At 38.3% G+C, this 23,244-nt stretch overlaps 1 pseudogene; it reads left to right on the forward strand.

Annotated features, from left to right (window-relative positions):
- Nucleotides 1–15,935: 15,935 nt before the first annotated feature.
- Nucleotides 15,936–18,591, forward strand: Or10a7 (olfactory receptor family 10 subfamily A member 7; annotated as a pseudogene).
- The last annotated feature ends 4,653 nt before the right edge of the window (nucleotides 18,592–23,244 follow it).

Below are 23,244 nucleotides of genomic sequence, written 5' to 3' on the forward strand. Positions count from 1 at the left end.
AGATTATATATAGAATGTTTATAAATTTTGAAGCAAAGTATAGCCACCCCATTGAAAACAGGAAAATCATGAACAAATACTTCATGAAAGAACAAACAGTAAGATGTACCGGCAATTTTAATAGCAGTAGTAATCTGAGGAACAGAAGTTGAAATGACATGAAATTTTCCATGTTATGTAGCTCTACTAGAAAATAATTAAAAGTTTGAAACATGCCACGAGCTAACAGGAATTGGTCTCCATAGACAACTCAGAGGGGTGATACTTCCTTGAGGAGAAACTGTTTCCTGTGTGTAGTAGAAACATCTTATTCCCATGCACAGGCTTCTGTGAAATCATATCTTTTTATTTACATATCAGTATAAAATGTTTATGCATATGTTATAGATGGACATGTTTGCAATACTGAAATTCACTAAGAAAAGAATATACAAAAAGAACTTCTCGGGTAATAATGAAAAATAAATAAAATGGGCTTGGCATTGGTGGTTCATGCCTATAATCCTAGCAACTCAGGAGACTGATGTTTGAGGATTGTGATTCAAAGTTAGTCTGGTCAGGAAAGGCCGAGAAACTCTTAACTTCAATTAATCACCAGAAAATCAGAAGTGGGGTTTTGGCTCAAGGTGGTAGAACACTAGCCTTGAGCAAAAAGAGCTCAGGGGCAGCAGCATCGAGCCCCCAAGTTCAAACTCCATGACTGACAAAATAATTATTTATAATTATTTAGTATTTATACATTGTTATGTTTATGTATAATATATAATATGTAATGTAAGATTTATGTATTATACACTTATATGTTTATGTATTTGTTGTATATTATTTATTTTTATTAAAAAGTTTATAAAAAGTGGTTTACAGGTGGACTTTAAACTGCATTTGTGAATAGGTAAAAACAATCTAAGTGTTACCATCTTCTGCACTGTGACCTTTCTGCATCACCTTGTTCAGCAATTCATCTTCCAGAGAGATAACTGGAAGCTGACTCTGCACATGTAATGGAGGAGATATGCATTAGAATGTCCATAAAAGCATGGCTGGTGCATTTTAAACTTCATAAATAAACCAAACATTTATCAATAGGATAACGAAAAATGGTCATTTTTTCATCAACAAAAAATGGTCTATTTATCCAAAATAATATTATGAGACAAAGAAATAGTACCTAATCAACATGAATCTAAACAATCATAGGAGAACAAGCAAGTTCCTGGAGATTATAAATGGAATACTTTCTAAATAAATGAGAGTCCATACTTCTATAGATCTCAGTACTTTTTTCCTTTCTGTTTTTCTTTTTCTGTTCCAACAGTCCTTCTTGAAAATCACATTCCATTCTATTTCCATGCTTCCCCAGTCTTCTCTAGACTCTGAGCGTCTCTCAGCTTTTCCTTTTCTTTATGACCTTCACAGTTTGGGGAAATAATACTCAGGTATTACAGAATGCCTCTCTATCTTGGGTTTCATAATTTTTTTCAAGATGAGGCTGGCGTAATTGGTTATGTGAGGGCAAGATCACTGTGTGAAATGCCATTATCAAGGACACACATTATAACAACATAACCTTCATCCCTAGCTGAGAGAGCATCCAGCTGTCTCTTCTATGGAATCACTTTTTCTCCCTCTACCTAGTGTATGCACTCTTTGGAACACATGTGTCCCTTAAAGGAAGTGTGTGTGTGTGTGTGTGTGTGTGTGTGTGTGTGTGTGTGTGTGTGTATACCCTGGAGCTTGAACACAGGGCCCAGGTGCGGTCACCATGGCCAGTTCTCTACCACTTGAGCCAGCATTTCAGATTTTTACTGGTTAATTGGAGATTCTTCCCTATCTGGCTTCAAAACCTTGATCTTCAGATCTCAGCCTCCTAAGTAGGCATGAGCCACCAGTGCCCAGCAATGTTTTCTTTCCAGTAGCATTAGATTCACAGCAAAATCAAAACGAAGGCCCAGGAATTTCCCATCTACTCCTTATGCCACTGTAATGCACACCTCCTCTCCATTATCATCCACTAAAACTAAAAAGCCCACACTGGCACACCCTTATCAGCCAAAGTCCATAGCTTATGTTAGGATCCACTTTTGGTGGTATAAACTCTATAGCTCTAAACAAATACATAATTCCATGCAGTGGGCCCATTCTTCAAGTAATACACCAAGTGATTCATTGTGCTCAAATCGTCTGTGCTTTTTCTATTCACACTTCCTTTCCTTTAGCCCCTGGAGACAGCTCATTTGATTGTTTTCACACTTTGTCTCTTTTTCAGATTGTCAGATGCTGTGGCCAGCCGGCAACAAGTCGGGGTTCCTGATTTAGGGGGTGAGGACTAGAAAAGAAATAGACAAGAAACAGATGGGGTCTGGACAGCCTAAGTCAGCAGTCCAAGACTGAAGCCTAAGGTTGTAAGCTTAAGACTGCAGCCTAAGGCTGTGAGCTTAAGACTGTGGCTCCATTTAATTTTAGTTCCAATCTTAAATACTTTTCTTAAAACCAAGATACTGCCAGGGGTTACATTCATACAAAACAGCTATCAAGTCTCAGAAAAGTTAAACAAGAAGCGATTGACATAGCCCAAAGTCATCATGATAACAGATTTCTCCTTGTGTACTTAGTTCTAATCAGCAGTGCAGGTCCAAGGTCAATCTGACCCCACACTTGTCTCTCAACAGTCAGATATTTGGGATCATAAAGTATGCAGACTTTCCAGATAAGACATATGCCTTTATGTCTCATGTATTTTCTTCTGTGTCTGTATGTGACTTCTGTAAATTGAATAATGCTCCACTGTAAGGATATATGATAGACAGACTACTACCTTTAGACTAAAGAGGCTTGCAACCATTAGGGAAGGTACAAGAACAGTGGCCAAGCCTTGTCTGCCAGTCTGTGACCAGAAGCTTTCAAGTGTTAGACAATGGATCTGGGATATTTAAAGGACGGAATCCCTTTGCTTAGTCTGTCTCCTGCAAGCTGTGTGTGAGGTATTCTAGAATCACAGGCCTGCCCACCCTGGAGCTGAAAATGATGATGGGTAGCTGCTAAGTGTTCTAAGAACTGAAAATGACTAATAATTAATAATAACAAGAACCACAACAACCACAGTTTACCAACCAAGACATTCCTTAGAAGACCTTTATGCCTCTGATAGGTTCTTATGAGACAGATTTGGCAATGCAATGGCCTTGTCTAGGTGTTTTTCATACTCTGTTAGTTTCTAAATAGGGGAGTTTGAAGAAATACATTAAATTATTAAATTTATAATGTGAGGAAATTAATGGACTATTATATTAAATAAGTCTATTAATATATTCCTTTACATATGTTTTATGCATTCTTTGGTCTGTTTATTTCCAACTGCTAATCGTTTTTAATCCTTAAAATGTTTCTGTCATTTTTTACTTTTTTATTGTCTTCAGATAATTGCACAAAAGGGTTTCAATATAACATGTCCATGTATGTGCACAATGCATCAGAGTCGCCCCTCTCCTCATTCTCCTCCCCATATAACTTAACTCCATTATCTCATCATATTTCCTAGTTATATCTGTGCACTGAGTATTTTTGTTATTACACTATTCCTCGTCATTCATCTGTCTCCTTCTTAATACCCACTCCACTCAGACATGACGTGTTTCAGCCTTCTGGTTGTTCTGCTCTTAAACTGTCTGCTAAAAATGATTCCCTGTCTGTTGCACTAAAATGTTGCTCCTATGTAGACCACACTTTAGTTGATTTGAGCCTGAACATATGAAGGTGGCCCTTTATGTGTCTTCATTGATTCTTACCATTGTCGTCTAACATCCATATCTAAGAGCAAATGTTCTCTTTGTCATTATAAGCCTGGCTTATTTCAGTCAATATGATGTTTGTTTGTTTTCCAGGTCCATCTATTTTCCTGAAAATTACTTATTCTTTCTAATAAGTGAATAAGATTTATATACATATATACATTTTATTATATATAATTTGATGTATATATACAATATATATTCATGTATAATTTTTATTCATATACATGAATAAAATTACCATTTAAGGGTGTATATATAGGTGTGTGTACGTGTTAAGTGTATAGATACACAGTCTTCATATATCTATGTAGTTACATAGTTCCAATAAACAATGTAGAGGTTGTAGGTTATGGGTGTAAACCCCCAGGCCAATTGAAGATGTGTATGTCTTTTGTTTTGTTTTGTTTTGACAGTGCTGGAGTTTGAATGCAGGACTTCATATTTTGCAATACTGCTGAGCTGCAAATTCCAGCCTTACTTCTCAATTTTTATGTTTAGGATAGGATTTTGCTTCCTGCCCACTTGTCTGAGCCACGATCAGCTTCATCCATCCACTCTAGGCTACCTACTGTTTGTTTCCTGGAATCACAGACATATGTCCTTGCATCCCACTTCCCCTCCACGGGACAAAATGCTATTGGTTTTTTCCTGCCTGGCCTAGCATGGTAAAATCGTCTCAATCCTGACATATGCACTAGGGATGAGAGGAACAAGTCACTTTGCCTAGTTGTGGGGTTGAGAAATCTCATGAACTTTTCTACTTGGGCTTGCTTTGAATCACGATCTTCAATTTCTTAGCCTCCCAAGCAGTTAGAATTACGACAATAAACCATAGGTGACATTGTCTCATACAACTTTTGACCTTTGTCATGTGTTGACTTTTGAAATATCTCCCAAAGCTCTGACGTTGAAAGCTTGGCTCCAACTGCAATCAAGTAAGGGCTCTGAGATTATGATTAAATCTATTGATGGCTTCCTATGAGCTACTGGCAGAATCTTTTGGATGTGAGACCTCACCGGAGGAAGCTGGTCACTTGAGGCTAGCCTTTGCAAATGGGGTATTTTGTTCATGGCCCCTTCCTTTATCTCTCTCCTTTCTCTGCTTCCTGGCTGCCATGAGGTGAGCAGCTTTACTCCCACACTGGCTACCATGCTGCTCTGTCTTCCGGGAGTCCCAGAGACCATGGAACTATGAGACCAGTTCTGAAATCATGAGCCAGAACAAATCACTCCTTCAAGTTGATTCTCAGCAAAGGAAATCTAAATGATGAACTTACTGCATAGGCTGCTTTTGACCAATAACATAAGCAAAAATTAGCATATTTCCTGTACTCATTTGTGTTCTCTTCCTGTAGGGTGGGGCATAAGAACTGCAAGAGGTCATGTTTCACTGTAATATAAAATTTATTAAGGGCCATTTTATAATTTATTGGTGATCACTACTCACAAAGTGATGGTTTTTTAGTTCTTAAACTTATGCTCACTGCAAAAACCACATGAAATGGCTATATTGTGGAACCACGGTTTTATTCTTCATCTTTACACTTCTTTGCATTTCTCTCTACAGCAGATATTGTCAGGTAAAGTCTGGAGGGGTATACATAAAATTACATGCTATTCACAAAACATGAAGTACTTATTAGCCCATATCCAGACTCTTTTTTGGGGGGTGGTGGTACTGGGGTTTGAACCCCATGCTTACTAGGCAGACACTCTACCCATTCAGACTTCTTGTGGGTAAAATTCATCACTATAATTCTAATCCCCTTGCTATGGATTTTATGCTTCGTTTACAACACCTTGCATGTAGTTTGATAAAAGAAGAAATATTTCTTACTGACTGCTTTGTCTTCTGAGAATTTATAAAAATGAAGTGAACATTTTCTTATTAACTTAAGAGAGTCTTATCTTCATTCTTGGAAAAGAGAAAAAACTATTTTTTTCATTTATCGTGTGTCTGGGATATTTTCTGGTTAACCAATAGAACTTTGCATCTTCAATGCAGCCAATCCTAGACTTAAAACACAAACTTACAAGGCACTATAACTGTCATTAATTATCCTTGTCCATCGAGAATATTTACACATTTCCCACTAATGATGAAGCCATCCTCAAGGCTGTTTTGAGCCAGTACTGCTTTATGGTTTCTGAATGGTGTGATTTTCACTGGAGGTTCAAATGAATACTTCATGTCCAGAGTTAACTGTGTTAGTTAGAGAGCCCTGAGAGACAAGCTTCTTTCCTTGAGGGTACTGCAAGATGAGACCCTACCGGTCCCCACTGCAACTGGGGAGGAGGAAAGCTGATTTCCTCACCTCTTTACCTCACTTCCAAATTGATCTGGCTTTGCCATAATTAGTTACAAGTTGCATTAGGGCAACTACGGGAATTCCCAAAGGGTGAAATGAAACTTTTATATTCTGTGGTGAGCTATCTTCAATAAAGTCCATGAAAAATGCCTTACTGTTTTAATCAGTCTCACTGGGTCTTATTAACAATTGGATTTAGAAAGGAATAAAATTAGAAACATTCCTGAGAAATCCCTGGATAGATGATTATAAGGCATTTCAAGCTTGGAATAGCTTTAACAAGAGCATTAAATGTCAACAACTCCGGAGTCAGAGGTAAATGTTTTAAGTTTTCACAACTGAATTGCATACATACACATGCTGGCATAAGAATCCCTTGGGCAGATGTCAGTATTGGAGATTTTAATTCCAGAAAAATCATGTTTTAAAGTGATTTTCATATAAGTACAAGCACTATTTTGATTCCTTCCATGGATTACATCTGCTCTTAATAATGTTTTTCTCTTAAACTACTTGAAGGAGTAGTTTATATCATTTAGTTTATACCGCTGAGAATTCTATAATCCTTGGAAGTTAGAGTTGGTATGCATATATAATTCCTTCAGTAGAAATGTTATACTTATTAGGTTGAACAAGCATAATCTAGCATAAAAGGAAAAACATAAAAGCTTGTTTTCTAAAATAATTTCTATATTTGAACTATATTTGTCTTACTTCTAGTGCAATCATGTAAAATGATATTTTACCCAATTCCTTGACATCTTTAATTCTATTTTTTCTTTTAAAATGTTTACTTGGAGTGGCAAGATAAAACATAACTACATTAGTTATTCATGCAAGCATTCTATTCCTTACTTATCCCAGTAATCATGCTTAGTTCACTACAATATTCACTAATATATTATCAAGGTAATATATTTCATTAGCAGCCCCTTTAGGCAATCTCAGCTGTATAGTTACACTGCATGCATGCACACTCAAAGCTATTGTTAGTTGATTAGAGTAGTTCTGTTTGAGAGTTTAGGGACCAGGTTGTACCTAACACTATCCGCAGCTCATACTTTAACCGGAGCAGCCACACCACAGTAATAAAATCACTTTACCATTAATATTCCTTTGCCTCGATGTCAATTGGGGAAAGAAAGAGGAAAAGATGATTGGGAGGGGGGAGGAAAATGGGAGAAAAACATGGGAAGGGGTATCAATGTTCCAGAAGTAATGTACCCACTACCTCATGAGTTAACTCTAACCCCTCCATACAACACCCTGACAATAAAATACAATTTTAAAAAAGCATTAAAATCAACTTAATTACAACTGATCATGCATAAGATGGCTATCAAAATACAGTGTATGGTTTGAAGTTTTTCAAAACCATCTCTTATTCTCAATCAACTTTAAATCTTTCCTCTTACCACACTGGGAAGATAATTAGTAGGAACTCCTTCCCTGATTGAAGTACTAGAGAGTAAATTGCTACATATGTTGGTCCACTGTAATCCACCAAAAATAACACAGTAGAGCTTTCCTCCAGAATCAATGAAAAGGAAAACAGGTGCTACTTTAATCAATGTTTTCTTTTTTTTTCTTTTGCCAGTCCTGGGGCTTGAACTCAGGGCCTGAACATTGTCCTTGGGCTTTCCTCAAGGCTAGTGCTCTACCACTTGAGCCACAGCACTACTTCCAGCCTTTTCTATGTATGTGGTACGGAGGAATCGAACCTGGGTCTTCATGCATGCTAGGCAAGCACTCTACTACTAGGCCACACTCCCACCCTAATCACTGCTTTCTTACAAGAAAGCATTTTTCTGGTTGAAACTATTCTGAATAGTCAATACTTAATTTATATTTCAAATTCCCACTTTGGTATTTCTCAGAATCTCAAATCACATATAGATAAGGTGAGTTTTTATTTTCAGAAAGAAATAGTGCTTTGCATCTTAAATATACTCTCCAAAGTAGATACTCTTAATGTCATATTTAGCTAAATGAAAAAAATTAATTTATATGATATATAAATTATTTTAAAGAGCCTTGAGTTGTCTATGCTATATCATGCATAAATTTAAAGAATACACACAAATGTTAGAAATAATATTTTTCCCTAAGATACAGTGAAAAGACTAAAGGTAGAAGGGGAAAAGTGAAATTTATGTTTTAGAACCTCTCTGGTAGTATTTAATCCATCTGATGCAAAAACCACACTCTTTTATGCTATAAATATGTCTTAAATGCTCTCATGTATCAGTGCAAAGTAATCCTACATATATGCTTTCTAAATCAATAGTCAATCAGGAAATACTTGAATCATTTCATTAATGGTGAATCTCATGCTTTGGAAGGCAATTATCTCATTTTCAAAAAGCTGTGCCTGTTAGAAAAGTTTTCCCCATTTTAAGCAGAAAGGTACTTTCTCATGGCTTCTTTCCCTCACTTCAAGGCCTATTGTTTGTGTCCTTGAGAATATGTCCAATTCTTCTGTGACTCCTATAAGTGTGCAAAGACAATGAATGGAATCATCTTGTGTAATAGTTAACTCTCCTCAAACCTTGTATATCATTACCAAAAATGGCATTATTGCCAATCCTGTAAACTTACTCTGCTGTATTACCAGGCATTTAGAATTTAACACAATACTCATTCATTCATTTCCTAAAAAGTATTTATACAGTGCCATCTCCATCCTAGGATGATGACCAAAATCCATGGGCTTTTTCCCATAAATATTATGGAAATCATTTGTGACTATGGCAGAAGTTCAAGTATCTTGTGACTTATTGCAGATAGGTGCATGCAAATAGGCTACAGGGTCATAATAGAGTTAGACAACAGAAATACCAATCATATATGTCATATGCTACATTTGGTAGACACATAAAATGGAATGAATCAAACAAATGATGGTATTTGAGTATATTTTAAAAACTTCTATTATAGTACTTTTGGTAACAAAATTAAACTCAGTACATTATTTTGAGAGCTAAAAAACACAACCTGTCAGATTTATTTAAAGTGTGTAGGCTTGACTTACATTCTGATGCAAGCATTATGAGTTCTGTACACCAGATGGCACTGCTGGAGAGCTTTTCATATGCATGTCACTCATCTGATCCTCAAATGCATCAAACTGCCTGAGACTCTGTAACTAACCATGATATAAACAGTTAATGTCGTTATTTTCTATATTTTAATGTATTTATCTGATAGTTGTTAAATAATATTTAAAGATTTAATGTGGTAAAATTTTGCAAGTGTTTCAAATTTTATTCTGAGTTATCAATATTATTATTATTATTATTGTCACCAGATTAACTGATCTTGGTAGATCAGTTAATAATTATTAACAGGTATTTGTAAGCTGCTCTTAGGGACTTGTAATTGTTCACAGAAAATGAAAAGGCTTTGAGCATCCTGTATTGTTTTAGAATTTCAAAAATTAACTCATAATCAAGAGTCCAAGGTACGAGTATTGTGTATGCCTAACATGAAAAGACCTTGAGATTCCCAGTACAGGAAAAAGAAAAAAATATGTTTAGAATAATGTTTAGATACTAGACTAGTTCAGTCTGTTAGGAAGCTTAGTTTTGCAGCATGTTCTTTCTCTGGAAGGTAAAAATAAGATTTTTAAATAGATCGCCTCAAAGTAAAATTAAATATAGATAAGCTAGGCATCAGTGGTTCACATTATAAGCCTTGCTATTCAGGAGGCTGAAATCTGAGGATTTTGTTTGTAGATAACCTGGGTAGGAAAATCAATAAGACCTTTATCACCAACTACCAGCAGAAAGTTGAAAGTAGAGTTGTGACTCAAGTGATAGAAAACCAGAGTTGAGTGAAAAAAAAACAAAACAAAACTGAGACAGCCCTCAAGCCCTGAGTTCAAGTCCTGATACCAGCATAAAAAATTCTCTTTCTCGGATATCAATGTTTGTGAAGTTATGCACCTTCTATCTGGTGAATATAATGTAACCCTTCTATTAATCACAATAAAAAATTATTTAAAGAATTCTCTTTCTCATTTTCCTAAACAAATTAACAACTCTGAATTAGTTATGCCATTATATGTGAACCTTAATTGTAATACACATGTACTAGATTTATTTAGTTCAACAATAGAGTTACTGAAATTTATTTTAATTCATAAAATGCATAAAATAATCATTGAATGTTTCAGTCCTATGAAGACATCTGACAGAAGAAACTAAAGTGATTACATTTCAAAAAGAGTAGAGATGGAGTAAAAAAAATTAATGCAGGTATCATCCACATTTGTTTCTTTCTTAATTTTTTTACCTTCCTCATTTTTTTTCATTCATGTGATTTAGTAAAAATTAAAATTAGTTTATTTGGGGGTTAAGATGGTTGTATAGGGACTGGGAATTTGGCCTAGTGGTAGAATGCTTGCCTCAGCCTCTTGAGTAGCCGGGATTACAGGTGTGAGCTACCAGCTCCTGGCTTGCCCATTGATCATTTTTAAATGTGACATTTTTATTTCTTTTTTTTGCTGGTCCTGGGGCTTGAACTCAGGGCCTGAGCACTGTCCTTGGGCTTTTTCAAGGCTAGAGCTCTACCATTTGAGCCACATCACCACTTCTGGCTTTTTCTATGCATGTGGTACCAAGGAATCGAACCTGGGTCTTTGTGCATGACAGGCAAGCACTCTACCCCTAGGCCAAACTCCTGGCCTGACATTTGTATTTTTTAAGGCTGACCAGAAAAAATAGTAGTTTTAGAGCTTTTTGAAAAAAATTGCTGCTCCAAGAAAAAGTTGAACCATAGAAAGGAACTAATATGAGGACATAATTATATTTTTCTCCTATAAAAAGTTTGTGTGATTAGCTCCTATCATTACTCCAATCATTCATCTTACAGTTGTAAGGGTAGAACAGAATGGTGTTCATGGAAGGAAGAGAAGCGGTGGGGTATTGGAGACCTTGGATATGAGTTTCTGCACCAGTGAGTATTTAATGACGATCTAAAAATCACTATACTTAGAGGGATGAATAGGAAATTTTAACTGCTAGAGTAGTGGTAAGTTTCTAACTACAGGTTGCTTCTTTATAAGGATGTGTTAAAGTGTTTTGTGTAGTTCAGGGTTGTATGAATTTGTATGATACTCATTTTTCTGAATATATTGAAATATTTTTTACTTCAAAACTAAAAAAAAAAGTTTGTGTGAGGGAGGGAATTTGACCTAGTGGTAGAGTGCTTGCCTAGCTTGCATGAAGACCCAGGTTCAATTCCTTAGTACCATGTATATAGTAAAAAGCCGGAAGTGGTGCTGTGGCTCAAGAGGCAGAGCTCTATCCTTGAGAAAGCCCAAGACCAGTGCTCAGGCCCTGAGCTCAAGCCCAGGACCTGCAAAAAAAAAGAGTTTGTGTGAAGTTCAGCTCTAGTTCTGGACTTTGAGAATTGGCATTCTACTTGCCTTCAATTCAGAATATGAGACATAAACTATTTAATGTAAACATTCCTATTCTGTATTAAAAACCAATGAATACCTACAAGTTTTCCTCTTTTGATAATTCAAATACAAGCCTACAAACACTTCTTCATAGTAAACTTCTAGCTTATGATGACAATATCTTGTCTAGTAACTCTATGACCTTTCCTGCTATTTCTGTGTTCCAAATACAGATACTTTCCAGCTGCCAAAATCCTACTCACTGTCCCTGAGGACATTTCTATAAGTCTGTTACTGTCAGTAGCAGACTCCAGTTAGCTTTCACTAATATTAAGCAGTGAATTCTCATAACAGGGGTCTACATGGCTACCTGGATCTTGAGGACAAAGAGCTTCAGGATGGTATTTACAAAAGATTATTTTTGTGTGGCAGTCCTGGGGCTTGAACTCAGGGCCTAGGTACTGTCCCTTAGCATTTTTTGCTCAAGGCTGGTGCTTTACCTCTGGACGCACAGCTCCACTTTTGACTTTTATTTATGGTGATTAATTGGAGATATGAGTGTCATGAATGTTCCTGCCTGTGCTGGCTTTGAACCATAATCCTCAGATCTCAGCCTCCTAAGCAGGTAAAATGACAGGCCTGAGCCACTGACACCTGGCTAAAAGATCAATTTTTTAAAGTTATTATTATTATTATTATTATTATTACTTTATCATCTTTGTGGAGCTGTACTAGGGAGTTATAATTTATGCAAAGCAGTTTATGAATACAATGCATCTGGATCGATGTCATCAAATGGTCTGGTGACACAGGAGTTGTTCTGTAAGGAGCACAGACTCGACAGCTGAACGATCCTACTACCCTGCAGCTCTTTGCCTGCTCACCCTGAGCTATGTAGATCGAATCCACCTGTTGTCTGGTGTCTGTAAAGACTTCTCCAGCAACAGGGTGGTCACCAAACCTTGAATGAGGGCACTGAGAGGCAGTGAGTTTCTGCCCCTGGTACTGGATTGGGCCCCTTATCTAATGGGACTCTGGTGTGTCCTCCTCAGCAAGGCTTCCTTCACGTCCTCCTTGATCACAGGATTCAGAGCCGGTGTGACCACCGTGTACATGGGCGCAGTGGCCTTGTCGGTGTCTGGCGTGTGAGTGCTCTTGGGTGGCAGGTAGGTGAACAGGGCCATGCCACAGAGCAGAGAAACGACCACGATAGAACAGGTGGAGAAAGCCTGGCATCTGCCGGCTGCCCAGGGGATTCTCAGGATGGTGTCCAGGCTGAATTGCACAGAATGATGTAATGCAAAGGGGAACAAATGGCGACGAAGCAGTGGTAAGCCATGGCTGCTGTGTAGCCCAGATGTACATCTTCACCTCTCCAGAAGGGAGAGGCTCACCAGAAAGAGGTACTTGGGCTTGTGCAAGGCAGGGGAGGCCCAGATGAGACCGAGGACGAGGTTTCCTCCCGCTGTGAATAAGTAGACAGCCGAGAACACAGCGAAAAGGACCCATTGGAACTCTGCCAGAGAGAAAAAGGCCACAAATGTGAATGTAACGCAGAGAGACTGGTTTACACTCTCCCTGGGCTCAGAGACAGATACCTATGAGGACAACAGAGAAGGCAGATGGTGACTTAATCTAACCTAGGCATCCATCAAATCCAAGCAACCCAGCTGGCCTAGACTCTGTGCTCAGAGCTGAGAACCCAGACACTTGGATTCCCCTGCTAAGTCCTTCTAACATGGCAAGCCGAATAAAGTGGATGTGAACTCTTGCTTCATTTGAATTGCTCACCTTGCTCACTTTTCGCAGAAATTCATCAAGCACAATCTCTTTCACTTTCTATTATAACTTTTTTATTTTATAGATATTCTAATTCCATAGGAAGATGCTTTAGGTAATTAACATGTCATGTAAAACACAAATACAAGCACCATCTTCTGAGTCTCTAAACTTGACTTCCTTCTTCAAAGTGACACTATTTCCAGCCATTTATCTACAGGCTTTCATTTTGTACTCACTTTGATTTGAATAGAATGAGTAAGAAATTAGACAACCAGGAGCCAATGAAATCAAAACCAATCTCCTGTTCACAACCTTAATGTATTTCCTTCGGTAATAGGAGTAGGAGATCACACCTAGAGCCACCAGGTAGATATATGTTTTCTGTTGATCGTCCAGACTTCCTTTAATTCCAAAATGATGGCATGATGATAGACCATAAGGATTTCATCCACTGTATGGTGTCATTATGGTAGCAGCAAGATGATTATGTCAAAAAAAAACCCCAAACAGCAATGAATGTTCTGAGTGCAAAGTCGTTTTAGAGTATTTTTTTTTTGCCAGTAATGCCACTTGAACTCAGTGCCTGGGCACTGTCCTTAGACTTTTCTCAAGGATAGTACTCTGCCACTTGAGCCACAGCACGACTTCCAGCTTTTTTCTATGTATGTGGTACTGAGGAATCGAACCCTGATCTTCATGCATGCTAGGCATGAAATTTTTAACTGATACTGCCATGATAAGCCATTGTTGTTAGTTACATCAGTGACATTCCAGTTGACTAAGTTTTTAGTTGATACCCACCATAAACTATACTACTCACTGAACTGTGTAGATGCTTGCCATAACTAGGGATGTTTGAGTCATTAAACATTACAAGCTGGACACTGGTGGAGATCTGAGGACCAAGCCTTGAAGTTAGCCTGGGCAGGAAACCCCAGGAAACTCTAATCTATAATTAACCGCTGGGCGGAGGGTAGCTGGAAGTGAAGCTGTGGTTCAAGTGGCAGAATGCTTGCATTGCCCAAAGCAGCTCAGGTATAGCGCCCAGTCCCTGAGTTCAAAGCCCAGTATCAGCACACACACACACACACACACACACACACACACACACACACACACACACATCTTTAGGTCAAATGAATAAAATCTAGCTTGAACTTTAACCAACTCCCATGCTTGAGTTATACCAGGAAATTGAGGAATTAGAATCCTTACAGAAAATACCATGCTGAAAATGAAAACAAGCCGATCTCAAGGGCCCTGGCACTCTTTTCCCAAGGGAAAAGCTATCCTCCAGGTCCCCTAACAGGTACACAGCTAAATGTTCTTAGGCATAGGCATATTTCCTGGTTTTTGCTTTGTCTGTAATACTGCTATGGCCACCAAAACTTGAATTCATTTTATAGGCACACACACACACACACACACACACACACACACACACACTTCCTCCCCCTTAATATAGGCAAGCATTCAAAGTGAGAGCCAAGTTTGGGGGTTAGGAGTTCTAGTAACCGAGTCAGCTTGTAAACTCAGAACCCCTGGATAAAGGGGAAGTGAGGACCTCAGTCTATTATAATGTATACTGTTAATCTTTCTTGCACTCTTCCCTAGAGGAACTTAAATCATTTACCAGGGCAACTTTCATTGTTTAAAAAACATGGAAATAGGGGCCGGGAGTTTGGCCTAGTGATAGAGTGCTTGCCTAGCATGCACGAAGACCCGGGTTCAATTCCTTGGTACCCCACATACATAGCAAAAAAAAAAAAGCTGGAAGTGGTGCTGAGGCTCAAGTGGTAGAGTGCTAGCCTTGAGAAAGTCCAAGGACAGTGCTCAAGCCCTGAGCTCAAGCCCAGGACTGGAAAAAAAAATAGGAAATACTGAAAGAAGCAGGCCTTTGTGGTCTACTAGACACTGACACTGAATTGTCATTAGGTTGAGGAAATCCAAAACTTGCGTGGCTTTCTAGTAGGGACCTAGGGAAGTCAGGTGGAAAAGTTTAAACTGAGGTCCAACTAATACTAGGCCTTCAAACCCAGTGAAAGTTCAAGTGGAAGTAACAGAGCTGCATCCACCTCTAAAAATAGTGTTTATAAAACTATTGCATCAAGAAGTATCCTGCCTCGTGGGCCTATTTGGATTTTGGAAGCAACACATCCCTCATTTGTTCCATTGGCAATTGGCTGCAGAAGAAAAACCATCTCTACATAAACAGTAGCATCGTTTGATCTCTCAACCTTTCATTTTCCTCTTCTTGCACCCTGTGCCCATGACTTTAGAAAACTGGTTTCATGGTAATAAGTAAATGTGTTTTGACGCTGGAACAGTTTTTTCTTTCTAAGGACAGTACTCTTATTTGTTGTTTGCCTTTGCTCTCCATTATGATTTGATTACTGAGTAGCAAAATTATTCTCACTCCATTTACTTTCTCAATTGGTTGACCACTGTTCCCATGGTAGAATTTGTGGAAGAGTTCAGGGAGATTTTCAGGGATGCCTGAACTCCTGTCACAAATCTATTTCCAAGAATATTGATGAAAGTTTGTCTTACGGACTGTCCCAATGTGGGTGACTGACTTTTATGTGAGAAATCCACTTTTTCCTTCCAATCCCCCTAAACCATTTTAAACCTATGCTTCTGGGTCAACCGATGGAGATGGAACATTCCAGCTCATTCACAGGAGGGCAAGTTTGACCCATGGTTGAGACAGCAGATTAACCCAACTGTTCCCTTCTGTCTTATCTTCAAGCATTGTGACATTGAAAGCAGAACCCTGCTTAGCAGACACACATCAGTAAATTCAATGTGATCCAAGTTCAAGTTCTATCATCACCTGACACTCCCTTAATAGCTACTCCCACATATGTTCTGTGCATTTCTGCTCACACCTATTGGGCACTCAAGCTATCCTTTTGGAGCGTAGTACAGAGAAACTCCTGAGTTGTGCTTTGTACAGCATCTTAAAGACACAGTATGACTTGCATGTAGGTATTGATTTGGGAACATAGTCATGTAGTACAGGGTGGATCTGTGAGAGAATCAGCATTGGCTTGTTTGCTTGATACCTGGCTCAGGGGAGACCACTGCTGATTCTTCGGTCAGTGCAGAGCTAGTCTGAAATAAAGAAGGAGAGAACAAGAGCTCCATGGATAAGAATGCAGCTCTTGCTGGGAGTGGGGCGAGGAAGTCAGTCACAAAAATCCTCCTTGTCTGGTTATTCATTCAAGCTCCTGACCCTGCTTAGTTGACCTTGAACTCCTGAATCCTTTTCAAGGAATTTTTTCCCCTCTCAACATAGTTCATTAGACTTTTGTTTTGTTTTGTTTTGCCAGTCGTGGGGGTTGAGCTCAGGGCTGGAACACTGTCCTTGGACTTTTCTCAATGCTAGAGCTCTATACTTGAGCCACAGCACCATTTCCAGCTTTTTTCTATGTATGTAGTACTGAGAGTGCGTGCTAGGCAAGCACTCCACCACTATGCCAAACTCCCGGCCTCAGTTCATTAAACTTTATCCTACATCATTCCTACTGTGCTGCTTTGGGGCTCTTGTAAGTTTATAGGTATTTAAAAGATTTGGATTTCTAACAAATCTACTTGTGATGAAGGGAAGGATGTTACTTTCAGAGTTTTTTTTGGTCATTACACTTCAAAATGCAATGTGAATTTTTTAAAATTTTGTTTTTTTTATTGTCGGGCTAATGTATACAGTGGTTACTATTACATTTGACAAATAGTAGGTGCATTATTTCTCACAAATTGATACCCCTTCTCATGTTTTTTGTCCCCATTTCCCTCACCCACCCCTCCCAATCATCTTGTTTTCCCCGCTTCCCTTTCCTATTTCAAATAAACATATATACAATATACCAGGTAACAAAATCAGATACAATAACAATATGGGATTACCTAAAAGGCATAAAAAGAGAAGAGAAATAGCATAGTATATTAAGAACAACAATGATTTCCCTCATTTGTAATAGTACACATGTAGGACTCTCCTAGCAGAGGATTCTTGAAAATAAATTAACTCCAAGGATTAATTCCAAGGATTAAAAATTCTAAGCATTAAAATATAGTAAAAGAAAATATACTTTATGACATTAATAATGTTAGTTAAATAGTTGGTACTATTCATAAGCATTTTCCCAATATTGTTTAGAATTTTTCATAGTAAAATAAAACAATAACAAAACCCATTAAGGTGTAAAATATGTCAATTATTCAGCTTATTCTGGCTTATCTAATTATTTTAAAAGATCATTATTATAGAGAAATGTTTTTTTGATGCTTTTACCATTAAAAAAGAAAAATGTTTTTTAACTTAAAAACGTTTTTAACTTAAAAAACTTTTTAACTTAAAATTTTTAATTGTGTAAAGATGAGCGAGAATGTCCTTTGCTTGTAATCCTCACTACTCACTAGTTTGAGGCCTACGGGATGATGGATTGAATCCAGCTTAGGCAGAAACGTCTGTGAGACTCATCTTCAATTAACTAACAAAACGATGGACTGGAGTTGTGGCTCCAGTGGTAGAATATTAGCTCTACCTGAGTGGTCTGACTTTGAGTGAGACAACACTGAGTGAAGCTCAGCCAAAGATGCTGGCGGATCTAGTATCACCAAGAAAAGTCATCTCTTTTGTGGGCTGTGGTACCTAGATGTACTTCTTCTTCTTCGGCAGCTCGCAATGCTTCTTCTCTCTATGATGGCTTATGACCGCTTTGTGGCCCTCAGCAACCCTCTCCGCTATCCAGTCATCATGAGCAGGCCCCTCTGCTTGTGGATGGCCGCAGGCTCATGGGTATCTGGAGTCCCTGTTTCTATGCTGCAGACAGCTTGGATGATGGCCCTTCCTTTCTGTGGGCCAAACGCCATCGACCATTTTTTCTGTGAAGGCCCTCCTGTCTTGAAATTGGTCACGGAGGATACCACCATGTATGAGTTGCAAGCCCTTGCATCCATGCTGTTGTTTATCATGTTTCCCTTTTCCCTTATTTTGGTTTCTTATACCCGGATCATAATAACCATTCTGAAGATGCCCTTTGCCACTGGTCGCCAGAAGGTGTTTTCTACTTATTCATTCCATCTCATTGTGGTGTCTCTCTTCTATGCCACAGCCAGCCTGACCTATTTAAGACTCAAATCCAACTACTCTTCTGAGAGCAAGAAGCTACTGTCTCTGTCCTACACTGTCATCACGCCTATGTTAAACCGTGTTATCTACAGCCTGAGGAACAAAGACATGAAAGGAGCAGTCAAGCGGACCTTTGCTAGGAATCTCCTGAAGAAGCTGGATGGGTTTTGATCCCTTTGTGTGGAGTGTTTTTCAATGAATTCAGGACAGCAGAACTCAGAGTGTGAAAACAAAGCAAGAACGGTGGCTCCTGGTCCCCTAGTTTTATTTATCCTGGAGGGACCATGCCAGTGTGTTCTTTAAGGGCCTGGTGGAAAAGGAAGGCTCAAGTGGTAAGACTAAAATTTGGAAGGTTCGAATATGGCCACCCACTTGAAACAATGGGAAGTTTGAACTCTTGTCTTGAAGAGGCAAATAGGAGACTTAGTTGCCTGCCTAGGTACAAATTCTCCTCAACTGGTGGTAGCCAATCAGAAGTCAGAAAGTGCTCAACCCAACCTCCCGACCATTGGTAGTTTAGCCATGTAGGAAATAGTACAGAACTTTAGACCCAGACCTGTAGCATAAGCTCAAATATTCAGATCTCAAATTGTGGCAAAGCATGCAAGGAAATGGGGCAGTGGGGATTCACACAATGCCAGTGTTGCCCAGGGTTCAGGACCAGAGGTGGGCACTGTGATGTCAGTGATGGCCAAACCCACACTGTGGCACTGGCAGTGGTACAACAGACCCTAGAGCACAGATCTGGATGGTGCACTATGGGGGGGGAGACTGGCTAACCCTCCCATTTCCCTGTCAATTTTCTGCTCTGTTCACTCAGTAGTAGTTCCATAAGATATTTATTTCCCTGTGTAATTCAGAAAGAGCCAATTTCTGGGAAGAATCTTGATGGATAGACAATCAGACATTAAGATATACATATTGTTCTTAAGTTTAGCAAATATGACTAATAGAGTACGGTTATGAAAAGTGAATTGAGAGTCTAAGTTAAGGAAATGTAATTTAAACTAAATACACACACACACATACACACACACACACACACCATCATGATAGGTAAAGGTAGGAGACCTTTTCCTCATAAATTAAGCAATAACATTTCTCTCCCTGATCCGTGTGTGTGTGTGTGTGTGTGTGTGTGTGTGTGTGTGTGTGTGTCCTGGAACATCAGAGAGAAGGCATAAGTAACTTTTCAGAGGGTCTTTAGATGTGGAATGAAATATTATTACCATACTTTTATTTTCATGTAAGTCGGATTTGCTTTCTTTCTTGAGGACATGAAATTAATTTTGTGATAGTAAAACTGTTATGTTTCCCAATTCTGGCCTTCACTACCTTGATCAGGATGGAAACCACTTGAAAATCACTTGGGTCATTTATAAAAGAGGAAAGTCTAAAATTATGAGATTAAGTAACATTAATAATTAACATAAAATAGTTGAAAAATGGGCTGGGAAAAAATGTATTCCAAACTTGCCAAAAAGTGTTTAGCTGAAAAGGAAGCATGTTTTCTGCTTGATATAGCAAAACACACAGTAGAGGACTGCTAATCAGTATAAAATGACATGCTATTTGATTAGAAAGGGTGTTAAGGACAATGACTAATGTTCTTATATAAAATGAGTGATAGCCTTGTGATGGTATTCCAAATGGTAAGATACTCAGGAGGATGAGATCTAAGGATCATGGTTTGAAGCCAGCCCAGGCAGGGAAGTCCATGAGGCTTTTATCTCAAATAAACAACTTAGAAAAAGCTGAAGGTGGCACTGTGGCTCAAGTGGTACAGCATTAGCCTTGAGTACAAAGAAGTTCAGGGGCAACAACCAGGCCCTGAATTCAAGCCCCAGGACCAGTAAAAATAAAATAAAATAGTGAGTAATATGAAGATACAGAGACACCACTACTCACAATGCGGACAGCTACATGAAGATGGAAGCAAATTTGGAGTGATACACCTATAAGCCAACAACACCAAGGATTGGCAGTGGCACAAGAAGATTGGTGAAAGAGAGGAGATATTTTTTCCCCTTGGAACTTCTCAGGAGAAATGAACTCTGTCGAGATCCTATTATAGACTTCTGGCTTCATTTACTAAGAGAGGATACATTTCTCCAATTTAGAGCCTCCTTGCCAGGTGATTAGTAATTAGATCATGTGTCAGGTGATTAATGATTAGATCGCACTGCATGGATCATACGGTAGCTGGTTAGAAACATGACCATGCCCTTTGCACTGTAGCTTGTCCTGCAAGTTGATGTCTATCCTCAGTCCTCGAATCCACTCTAGACATGTGGCTTGCTTTCTTTTGCAAAGAGGACATTTAGTCATTGACAAAAGAGTTGCTGCAATTCCCAGAGTGCAAGAGTCAGATATCATGCATTCTTCCCCCTCACACACACTGGTATATGTATGATTCTCAGGTGAGCATGTTAAGCAGAGCTTGCTGGAAAAAGAGGACTTTTCCAAGCTGAACTGATATAGCCCAGTAGAGTCTATTTTAGCCTAGTTTATGATCCATGGATTCATAAAGATATGGGAGTTCCCTGTTTCTGTCATTAGAAGTATCTGTCACGAGCAATGACAAATGGTTATCGAGTAAAGTCACTGAGGTATGGAAATCTGTGACATTAGAATGTCTAAGGGTGAGCTGGGCACTGGTGGTTTTCACCTTTAATCCCAATTATTTAAGAGGCTGAGATCTGAGGATCACTGTTTAAATACAGCCAGGGCAAGAAAGTCCATGAGACACTTATCTCCAATTAATCACAGAAAAAACTTGAAAGTGATGCTGTGGTTTACATGGTAGAGTGCTAGCCTTGAGCAATAGAAGCTCAGATACAACGCCCAGGCCCTGAGTTCAAAGTACAGAACCAGCAAACAACAACAGCAACAACAAAAAGAAGAGCCAGGCTTGCTGGGTGGCTCATACCTGTAATCCTAGCTACTCAGGAGGCTGAGATCTGAGGATCATAAAAGTCTGTGAGGCTCTTATTTCCAATTAATCTCTAGAAAACTGTAAGTGGTGCTGTGGCTCAAGGGGTAGGGTGGTAGCCTTGAGCTGAAAAGCTCAGGGACAGTGCCCAGGCCCAGAGTTCAAGCCCCAAGACCAGATGAAGAAGAAGAGGAGGAAGAAGAAGAAGAAGAAGAAGAAGAAGAAGAAGAAGAAGAAGAAGAAGAAGAAGAAGAAGAAGAAGAAGAAGAAGAAGAAGAGAAGAGGAAGAGGAAGAAGAAGAAGAAGAAGAGGGAGAAGAAGAGGAGGAGGAGGAGGAGCTAAAGATAAACGGTGCTTAGTCTACTTTAATGTCGACCTAACTGTAATGTTGCTTAATTTAATAAAGTTATCAATTATATTGCAAAATCATTCTTAAATCCTTGAATTTGTATCCGTGTATGATGCAAGGAAGTTGAAAGTGGCCTGGCACTTGCCTGTCATGTTCCTTAAAGCAACAAATACAGGCTTTTAAATCATTTCATTATCAGTTAAAACATTATCTACTTAAAGGTAAAATTGAATGCTTTTTAGTTTCTTTTCTATAAGTAATATGTAAACTACCCAGGTGCCACAATTCTCAACTAGTTCCACAGACATTTGTTTGCATAATCATGCTGAAATTCCAGTAGTCCTAGTTAAAGAATTATCTCAAAAACATTAAGGTGGGGTTTTTTTTGCACCAAACACAGTCACATTTATTTTCCTTTTTTATAGCAATGACAAAGACCCAGTTTACCAACTTTTTTTTAAACCTAAGCTTAACATTACATTATTTAAACAATTGTCAAAGCTTACTAAATTGCCAGCATTCATGCACAACTACAAAACATCCTCAATTTATAATAAATCAGAAATGTGTTACCATTCATATATTAAGTCTTTTATTATTGAAAACAAAAAAAGTGGAATTGTTTCTATAGAAGATTCACTCATTTCAGAGACTAAAGTAATGGTAGAATAAGTCACAGATAACAGGCTTCAGTATGTAGGATGGAAAGCCTATCTAATCAGATTCATAATTCCATATAATTTTACATGGATTTGATTCACATATTTCACTCCAGCTGGATGTTCATTTCTCTAGGAGAAGTAGAAATAGATCTGAATACAGAATTGTTTTGGTCATTCTGTCACTCTTCTTTTCCTGCTTACAGGCATTATCACTGACCCAGAACAAGGTCACTAAACAGCATAAATGATGCTAGTCTTGACTTAAAACATCAATTAGTCACTTAAGTTCTCTATGGTATCTATTTTAAGATCACTATGTTATTTATACAGATTTATGTAATCTAGAATCAAATACATACAATGTATTCCCCACATACATAAATTATTATTTGTATTTAAAGAAAACGAATCTCATAGAATCCAATTGACACTCCAAATCACAAATTATTACAAAATTAAACATTGTTCATCTCTAGGTATACTCGTTAATATTAGAGTGTGACAATTTTAGGTGGTTTCATGAGGAAAGACTGGAACTACATCTGTGTATACACATGTACATCTTGCCATTTTTATATCTGTTTCTCGAAGGCAATACATTTATACACAGCTTCTAATTCTGTTAGTGCTCATTCTAGCCACTTCCTGTCTTTATTTGTAACAACTGATTCTAGTGGCAAGCAACATAGATTTTATGCTATAATGTATTTACTAATTGGGTCATTCCCAGACAATACATAACATAGTTTTGAGGTTGATATCTCACATGACTATGAAAAAATGCACTGAAAACCAATATTGGATATTTTATTTCTTTGCCCTCAGATTTTATGGTCAGAATAGTTACATTGCTATTTCAATTCACACCTATAGCTTCATGG

This window comes from Megascapheus bottae, chromosome 2 (assembly GCF_031878675.1).
Source record: "Megascapheus bottae isolate mThoBot1 chromosome 2, mThoBot2.hap1, whole genome shotgun sequence".
Classification (NCBI taxonomy): domain Eukaryota; kingdom Metazoa; phylum Chordata; class Mammalia; order Rodentia; family Geomyidae; genus Megascapheus; species Megascapheus bottae.